The following is a 10,688-nucleotide window of genomic DNA, read 5'->3' as shown; positions in this document are numbered from 1 at the left end:
CAATTTTTGAAATTACTACGTTCCCCAACAGTGGTATCAGAGCCAGGTTTTATGCGTAGATGTCATATGCACGAGTAGAACACAAGTGAGTTGTGGGCGATATAAGTCATATTGCTTACCAGCATGTCATACTTTGGTTCGGCGGTATTGTTGGATGAAGCAGCCCGGACCGACATTACGCGTACGCTTACGTGAGACTGGTTCTACCGATGTGCTTTGCACACAGGTGGCTGGCGGGTGTCAGTTTCTCCAACTTTAGTTAAACCGAGTGTGGCTACACCCGGTCCTTGCGAAGGTTAAAACATCACCAACTTGACAAGCTATCATTGTGGTTTTGATGCGTAGGTAAGAACGGTTCTTGCTCAGCCCGTAGCAGCCACGTAAAACTTGCAACAACAAAGTAGAGGACGTCTAACTTGTTTTTGCAGGGCATGTTGTGATGTGATATGGTCAAGACGTGATGAGATATAAGTTGTTGTATGAGATGATCATGTTTTGTTGAAGTTATCGGCAACTGGCAAAAGCCTTATGGTTATCTCTCTATTGCATAAGATGCAAGTGCCAAATAATTACTTTACTTTATCGCTATGCGATAGCAATAGTTGCAAGAACAATTGTTGGCGAGACAACCATGTGACGACACATTGATATAGATCAAGATGATGGAGATCATGGTGTCATGCCGGTGACGATGGAGATCATGACGATGCTTTGGAGATGGAGATCAAAGGCACAAGATGATGATGGCCATATCATGTCACATATTTTGATTGCATGTGATGGTTATCTTTTATACATCTTATTTTGCTTAGTTCGATGGTAGCTTTATAAGATGATCTCTCACTAATTGTCAAGGTACAAGTGTTCTCCCTGAGTATGCACCATTGCGAAAGTTCTTCGTGCTGAGACACCACGTGATGATCGGGTGTGATAGGCTCTACGTTCAAATACAACGGGTGCAAAACAGTTGCACACGCGGAATACTCAGGTTAAACTTGACGAGCCTAGCATATAACAGATATGGCCTCGGAACACGGAGACCGAAAGGTCGAGCATGAATCATATAGTAGATATGATCAACATAGTGATGTTCACCATTGAAACTACTCCATCTCACGTGATGATCGGACATGGTTTAGTTGATATGGATCACGTGATCACTTAGAGGATTAGAGGGATGTCTATCTAAGTGGGAGTTCTTAAGTAATATGATTAATTGAACTTAAATTTATCACGAACTTAGTCCTGGTAGTATTATCATATCTATGTTGTAGATCAATAGCTCGCGTTTAGCTCCCCTGTTTTATTTTTGATATGTTCCTAGAGAAAACTAAGTTGAAAGATGTTAGTAGCAATGATGCGGATTGAATCCGTGATCTGAGGTTTATCCTCATTGCTGCACAGAAGAATTATGTCCTTGATGCACCGCTAGGTGACAAACCTATTGCAGGAGCAGATGCAGATGTTATGAACGTTTGGCTAGCTCAATATGATGAATACTTGATAGTTTAGTGCACCATGCTTAAACGGCTTAGAATCGGGACTTCAAAGACGTTTTGAATGTCATGGGCCATATGAGATGTTCCAGGAGTTGAAGTTAATATTTCAAGTAAATACCTGAGTTGAGAGATATGAAGTCTCCAACAAGTTCTATAGCTAAAAGATGGAGGAGAATAGCTCAAGCAGTGAGCATGTGCTCAGATTGTCTGGGTACTACAATCGCTTGAATCAAGTGGTAGTTAATCTTCCAGATAAAATAGTGATTGACAGAATTCTCTAGTCACCATCACCAAGTTAGTAGAACTTCGTGATGAACTATAATATGCAAGGGATAACGGAAACGATTCCCAAGCTCTTCGTGATGCTGAAATTAACGAAGGTAGAAATCAAGAAAATCATCAAGTGTTGATGGTAAACAAAACCACTAGTTTCAAGTAAAGGGACAAAGGGAAGAAAGGGGTACTTCAAGAAGAACGGCAAACAAGTTGCTGCTCAAGTGAAAAAACCCAAGTCTGGACCTAATCCTGAAACTGAGTGCTTCTACTGCAAAGGGGCTGGTCATTGGAAGCGGAACTACCCCAAGTAATTGGCGGATAAGAAGGATGGCAAAGTGAACATAGGTATATTTGATATACATGTTATTGATGTGTACTTTACTAATGTTTATAGCAACCCCTTAGTATCTGATACTAGTTCAGTTGCTAAGAATAGTAACTCGAAACGGGACTTGCAGAATGAACAGAGACTAGTTAAGGGTGAAGTGACGATGTGTATTGGAAATGGTTCCAAGATTGATATGATCATCATCGCACACTCCCTATACTTTCGGGATTAGTGTTAAACCTAAAATAAATGTTATTTAGTGTTTGCGTTGAGCATGAATATGATTGGATCATGTTTATTGCAATACGGTTATTCATGTAAGTTAGAGAATAATTGTTGTTCTGTTTACATGAATAAAACCTTCTATGGTCATACACCCAATGAAAATGGTTTGTTGGATCTCGATCGTGGTGATACACATTTTTATAATATTGAAGCCAAAAGATGCAAAGTTAATAATGATAGTACAACTTATTTGTGGCACTGCCGTTTAGGTCGTATTGGTGTAAAGCGCATGAAGAAAATCCATGCTGATGGGTTTTTGGAATCACTTGATTATGAATCAGTTGATGCTTGCGAATCATGCCTCATGGGCAAGATGACTAAGACTCCGTTCTCCGGAACAATGGAGCGAGCAACAGATTTGTTGGAAATCATACATACTGATGTATGTGGTCCGATGAATATTGAGGCTCGCAGCAGGTATTATTATTTTCTGATCTTCACAGATGATTTGAGCAGATATGAGTATATCTACTTGATGAAACACAAGTCTGAAACATTTGAAAAGTTTAAAGAATTTCAGAGTGAAGTGGAAAGTCATCGTAACAAAAATAAAAGTTTCTACGATATGATCGCAGAAGTAAAATATTTGAGTTACGAGTTTGGCCTTCAGTTAAAACAATGTGAAATAGTTTCACTACTCATGCCACCTGAAACACCACAGTGTAATGGTGTGTCTGAATGTCATAACCGTACTTTATTAGATATGGTGCGATCTATGATGTCTCTTACCGATTTACCACTATTTTTTGGGGTTATGCATTAGAGACAACTACATTCACATTAAATAGGGCACCATCTAAATCCGTTGAGACGACACCGTATGTACTATGGTTTGGCAAGAAACCTAAGCTGTCGTTTCTTAAAGTTTGAGGTTGCAATGCTTATGTGAAAAAGTTTCAACCTGATAAGCTCAAACCCAAATCGGAGAAGTGCATCTTCATAGGATACCCAAAAGAAAATGTTGGGTACACCTTCTATCACATATCTGAAGGCAAGATATTCATTGCTGAGAATGGATCCTTTGTAGAGGAGGAGTTTCTCTCGAAAGAAGTGAGTGGGAGGAAATTAGAACTTGATGAGGTAACTGTACCTGCTCCCTTATTGGAAAGTAGTTCATCACAGAAATCTGTTCCTGTGACTACTACACCAATTAGTGAGGAAACTAATGATGATGATCATGTAACTTCAGATCAAGTTACTACCGAAACTCGTAGGTAAACCAGAGTGAGATCCGCACCAGAGTGGTACGGTAATCCTATTCTGGAGGTCATGTTACTTGACCATGACGAGCCTACGAACTATGAGGAAGCGATGATGAGCCCAAATTCTGCGAAATGGCTTGAGGCCATGAAATCTGAGATGAGATCCATGTATGAGAACAAAGTATGGACTTTGATTGACTTGCCCATTGATCGGCGAGCCATTGAGATTAAATGGATCTTCAAGAGGAAGACGGACGCTGATAGTAGCGTTACTATCTACAAAGCTAGAATTGTCGCAAAAGGTTTTCAACAAGTTCAAGGTATTGACTACGATGAGAGTTTCTCACTCGTATCTATGCTTAAGTCTGTCCAAATCATGTTAGAAATTGCCGCATTTTGTGAAATATGGCAAATGGATAAACAAAACTGCATTCCTTAATGGATTTGTTAAAGAAGAGTTGTATATGATGCAACCAGAAGTTTTTGTCATTCCTAAAGGTGCTAACAAAATATGCAAACTCCGGCGATCCATCTATGGACTGGTGCAAGCATCTCGGAGTTGGAATATACATTTTGATAAGTTGATCAAAGCATATAGTTTTATACAGACTTGCGGTGAAGCCTGTATTTACAACAAAGTGAGTGGGAGCACTACAATTTCTGATAAGTATATGTGAATGATATATTGTTGATCGGAGATAATGTAGAACTATTCTGCAAAGCATAAAGGAGTGTTTTAAAGGAGTTTTTCAAAGAAAGACCTCGGTGAAGCTGCTTACATGTTGAGCATCAAGATCTATAGAGATAGATCAAGACGCTTGATAAGTTTTTTCAATGAGTACATACCTTGACAAGATTTTGAAGTAGTTCAAAATAGAACAGTCAAAAAGGAGTTCTTGCCTGTGTTACAAGGTGTGAAGTTGAGTAAGACTCAAAACCCGACCACGGCAGAAGATAGAGAGAGAATGAATGTCATTCCCTATGCCTCAGCCATAGGCTCTATAAAATATTTCATGCTGTGTACCAGACCTATTGTATACCCTACACTGTTTTTGGCAAGGGAGTACAATAGTGATCTAGGAGTAGATCACTGGACAACGGTCAAAATTATCCTTAGTGGAATAAGGATATGTTTCTCGATTATGGAGGTGAAAAAAAGGTTCGTCGTAAAGGGTTACGTCGATGCAAATTTTGACACTGATCCAGATGACTCTAAATCTCAATCTGGATACATATTGAAAGTGGGAGCAATTAGCTAGAGTAGCTCCGTGCAGAGCATTGTTGACATAGAAATTTGCAAAATACTTACGGATCTGAATGTGGCAGACCCATTGACTAAACTTCTCTCACAAGCAGAACATGATCACACCTTAGTACTCTTTGGGTGTTAATCACATAGCGATGTGAACTAGATTATTGACTCTAGTAAACCCCTTGGGTGTTGGTCACATGCCGATGTGAACTATGGGTGTTAATCACATGGTGATGTGAACTATTGGTATTAAATCACATGGCGATGTGAACTAGATTATTGACTCTAGTGCAAGTGGGAGACTGAAGGAAATATGCCCTAGAGGCAATAATAAAGTTATTATTTATTTCCTTATATCATGATAAATGTTTATTATTCATGCTAGAATTGTATTAACCGGAAACATAATACATGTGTGAATACATAGACAAACAGAGTGTCACTAGTATGCCTCTACTTGACTAGCTCGTTGATCAAAGATGGTTATGTTTCCTAACCATAGACATGAGTTGTCATTTGATTAACGGGATCACATCATTAGGAGAATGATGTGATTGACTTGACCCATTTCGTTAGCTTAGCACTTGATTGTTTAGTTTGTTGCTATTGCTTTCTTCATGACTTATACATGTTCCTATGACTATGAGATTATGCAACTCCCGTTTACTGGAGGAACACTTTGTGTGCCACCAAACGTCACAACGTAACTGGGTGATTATAAAGGTGCTCTACAGGTGTCTCCGAAGGTACTTGTTGGGTTGGCATATTTCGAGATTAGGATTTGTCACTCCGATTGTCGAAGAGGTATCTCTAGGCCCACTCGGTAATGCACATCACTATAAGCCTTGCAAGCATTGCAACTAATGAGTTAGTTGCGGGATGATGTATTACGGAACGAGTAAAGAGACTTTCCGGTAACGAGATTGAACTAGGTATTGAGATACCGACGATCGAATCTCGGGCAAGTAACATACCGATGACAAAGGGAACAACGTATGTTGTTATGCGGTCTGACCGATAAAGATCTTCGTAGAATATGTAGGAGCCAATATGGGCATCGAGGTCCCGCTATTGGTTATTGACCAGAGAGGTGTCTTGGTCATGTCTACATAGTTCTCGAACCCGTAGGGTCCGCACGCTTAACGTTCGTTGACGATATAGTACTATATGAGTTATGCATGTTGGTGACTGAATGTTGTTCGGAGTCCGGGATGAGATCACGGACATGACGAGGAACTCCGAAATGGTCCGGAGATAAAGTTTGATATATGGGATAATAGTGTTTGGTCACCGGAAGGGTTCCGGAATTCACCGGAAGGGGTTCCGGATGTTTCCCGAAATGTTTGGGTACAAGAACACTTTATTTGGGCCAAAGGGGAAAGCCCACAAGGTTTTGGAAAGCGCCAAAGGAAGTTTTGCGGAGTCCTGGGGCCACACGCCAGGGTCCCTGGCGTCTGGCCCTGGAGTCCGAGAAGGACTCTTGCCTTTCGGGTGAAACCGACTTTGTGGAGGCTTGTACTCCAAGTTTCGACCCCAAGGCTCAACATATAAATAGAGGGGTAGGGCTAGCACCCAAGACACATCAAGAAACACCAAGCCGTGTGCCGGCAACCCTGTTCGCTCTAGTTTATCCTCCGTCCTAGTTTTTGTAGTGCTTAGGCGAAGCCCTGCGGAGATTGTTCTTCACCAACACCGTCACCATGCCGTCGTGCTGTCGGAACTCATCTACTACTTCGCCCCTCTTGCTGGTTCGAGAAGGCGAGGACGTCACCGAGCCGAACGTGTGCAGAACTCGGAGGTGCCGTGCTTTCGGTACTTGGATCGGTCGGATCGTGAAGACATACGACTACATCAACCGCGTTGATATAACGCTTCCGCGAACGGTCTACGAGGGTACGCAGACAACACTCTCCCCTCTCGTTGCTATGCATCACCATGATCTTGCGTGTGCGTAGGAAATTTTTGAAATTACTACGTTCCCCAACAAACGATTGATACAGTGGGGAGACGGCCTTTTGGCGCAACCAGGGAGAGAAGTGCTGATTAAGTCAGTTGCACAGGCTCTCCCAACTTACATTATGGGTGTCTTCAAGCTACCCTTTTCGGTTTGTGATGATGTCACACGCATGGTGCGAAATTTTTATTGGGGGCCGGCAAAGGGCAAGAGGAAGGTACACTGGAAGAATTGGGACTATCTCATGCAACCCAAGGACAGGGGGTATTGGCTTTCATGATTTCAGGCTATTTAATCAAGCTCTGTTGGCTAGGCAGGCGTGGAGGCTACTAACCAAGCCCGATAGCCTTTGTGCTAGGGTTTTAAAAGCACGTTATTATCCTGATGGCAAGTTGGAAGACACGGTTTTTGCTGGAAACGGATCATCTTCATGGCAAGCTATATGTCATGGTCTGGAACTGTTGAAAAAAGGGCTGCTATGGAGAGTTGGAGACGGTGCAAGCATAAGGGTTTGGCGAGATAGTTGGATCCCGAGAACCTTCTCTTATAAACCGATCTCTCCACAAGGGCGATGCCGCATTCGGTTTGTCTCTGGTTTTCTGAACCCTAATGAGTCGTGGAATATTGAGCTCCTTCGGGACTACTTTGTGGCTGCAGATGTGCATGAAATATTGAAGATTCGCACCTCACCCAGATTGGAGGGAGATGTGATTGCATGGGGTCCTGGTCGGCATGGTATTTTTTCTGTCAAATCAGCATACGAGTTGGCCTTTGACGAGGATCATCGAGGTACTACGACTGCGTCCAGCGCATCGCCTTCAGGAAGCCGTGCATGCTGGGATTTCATCTGGAAGTGTGATGCCCCTCCATCTGTCAAGCACTTTGCATGTCGCATGGCAATTGATGCACTCCCTACTTGGCAGAGTAAACATCGTATTGGGCTGGAGACTATGAGTTTATGCCCGGTGTTTGGGACAGAAGAGGAGGATAATTTCCATCCGTTCGTTCGGTGTCAATTCGGACGTGATCTGTTTGTGGCTATGGCCAAGGTATGGAGGCTTCCAGACATTACATCTATACTGAATAATGGTAAGGAATGGCTGCTACATGTCTTGAGTCCTCTTACTGAACTTGAACGCACAATGATACTAATGATTTTTTGGAGAAGTTGGTTTGTCCGGACTGAGCTCACTCATGCTAAGCCTGCCCCGCCGATGGAAGTCTCGGTATGTTTTCTACAGAGTTACTTGGAGTCTTTGATTGGTATCAAGCAAAACCCATAAGCTGATCCGACCAAGGGAAAATCATATGTTGAATGGCGAATCTCAAGGAAGAGGGGGAGTAGTGCTGGAGATCAGGAGAAACGAAGATGGATGAAGCCGGATCCGGGGTGGTGCAAGTTGAACACTGATGGCTGTTTTGTTGCGTCAGGTGAAGCTGGGGCGGGTATGATCGTGCGTGATCATATGGGTGCGATCAACTACTCGGCTTGCAGGGTGTTGTATGCGTGCAGGGACCCCCTCGAGGCGGAGTTGTGCGCGTGTATGGAAGGCTTGTCCCTGGCGATACAGCGATGTGACGTGCCGATAGCGTTGGAGTTGGATTCTCTTGAAGCGGTCACTCTCATATCAAGCTCGGGAACGGATCGCTCGGTTTACTCTTCAATTGTTAGAGAGATCAAGTACTTATTGCGTTTAAGGAAAACTTGTATTTCCCATATTTCTAGAACTCAAAATAAAGCTAGTGATAGTTTAGCTAGTTTTGCTAGAACCCAAGGTAGAACCATGACTTGGTTAGGAGCTGGTCCAGTTGAAGTTGTGGAAATAGCATCGAATGATTGTAAGGACCTTGTGATTGAGTAATACAATGCTATTTCACCCGCAAAAAAAGATAATAAATAGGCCACATGGGCCTCGGGGATTTTTGTAGGAATTATTGTAAATAGTAAATGGGCTAAGCCGAACAATTCCAACAGATGAAGCCCCAGATCTCCGGATCTACCCAATTTTGGACTAGGGTTTGGACAATTTGGGTGAAGTGAGAACAATGAGAATTAGTGGAGTGCATTGATGGAAGAATGTGCGTCGCACGTCGGGCAGAGCAAGATAGAGTTTCAAATATTGTGGTGGCATTGATGGGTAAATAACATGATGTTGGATAAGTGTTACAATAAAAGAACAAAGGAAAATCTGAAATAAGCCCCCCAATGCAACTTATAAGATTACGATAACAGTCTTGCTAAATCTCAGTCAACTGAGACTTGGTTATGCCTTAGTTGATGCTATATTTGTGAGATCTTACATTTAGATTCGTGCAGAAGTTTCTTTTTAGTTTCTTCTTCTTTCTTTTCTTACATGTTATATCACTTGACTGAGACCTAACCACAGCCTTATGATAATCTAGGCAAGTAGATTATATAGTCCACAAAATAATGTACCCTGCTAGGCTACCCCCACAAAATAATCCATGGGCTAAACAAACATGACCATAGCTTGCCAGTCACTTGGAAGCATGGCAGATTATAAACATGATTAGTTTGCTACCAATATTTGGCTAACCAAATGCTGACATTTTGGCAATACCAATACTTACCAAATACTGACAACTTTATATGAGATACCGAAAAAGGCTTCCGTATCACTTTATACATAAAGCAAAGATCAACATCACCAAGTACAAACGCACGCCACCATAACACACGCACACACCCAAGGCAGGATACATAGGCGCTGAGCGCGGCAACACCACCCCTAACACAAACGTGAAGAGATCGAAACCGCAGACGACGAACCGTGGGCTCCCAGACGGCGCCTTCAGGAAGGATACGACACCGGAGCGCCGCCACCGCCCGATCCGAGGATCAGAGTTTCCCCTCGAGCCGCACGAAGGGTAGTGAGAGCCGCGACGACACCTTCAAGAAGGGAACTTTCGCCGCCGCCGGTCCCTCCGAAGAAAGAACATGTTTTCACCCCGGACAACACTCACCACCACCGATCGCCACACCCCGGCTACCACGCCGCTCACACGGCCATGGCCACCGAGCAGCACCCAGCCACGGGCTCGGCCCAAGAGCACCGCGCAACCACCACCCCTAGGGCCGCAGCCCCGGCATCCAAGACCTAGACACCACCACACCCGAGATCCGGCACTATCCCAACCAAAGAGACGAGCGGAAAGATCTTGGCTTTCCCACTCCTGGACATCCCCCAGCGCCGAGACCCAATAGGCCGGCCAAAATGGGCCTCCATCGACTCGTCCTGCCGCACCGGGCGCGAGACGAGCTCGGTCCTGCGGCACCATGTGTGAGACGAGGTCGGTCCTGCTGCACCGGGCGCGAGGCGATCTCGGTCCTACGACACCGTGCGCGAGACGAGGTCGGTCCCACTGTGCCGGGCGCGAGACGGGTGATGGACCATGTTGGGGATCGTAGCAGAAATTTAAAATTTTCTACGCATCACCAAGATCAATCTATGGAGTAATCTAGCAACGAGGGGAAGGGGAGTGCATCTACATACCCTTGTAGATCGCGAGCGGAAGCGTTCAAGAGAACGGGGTTGATGGAGTCATACTCGTCGTGATCCAAATCACCGATGACCAAGCGCCGAACGGACGGCACCTCCGCGTTCAACACACGTACGGTTGGGGAAGACGTCTCCTCCTTCTTGATCCAGCAAGGGGGAAGGAGAGGTTGATGGAGATCCAGCAGCACGACGGCGTGGTGGTGGAAGCAGCGGGGATCTCGGTAGGGCTTCGCCAAGCTGAGCGAGAGGGAGAGGTGTTACGAGGGGAGAGGGAGGCGCCAGGGGCTAGGGTGCGGCTCCCATGCGCCTCCCCACTATATATAGGGGTGGAGGGGCTGGTTTCTTGCCCTCCAAGTCCATTGGGGCGTTGG

The sequence above is a fragment of the Triticum urartu genome, chromosome 3A (genome assembly GCF_056163025.1).
Source record: "Triticum urartu cultivar PI428250 chromosome 3A, HENAU_Tu73, whole genome shotgun sequence".
In the NCBI taxonomy this organism is placed as follows: Eukaryota; Viridiplantae; Streptophyta; class Magnoliopsida; order Poales; family Poaceae; genus Triticum; species Triticum urartu.
The sequence above is the reverse complement of the archived record's forward strand: the minus strand, read 5'-3'. Positions refer to the sequence as shown.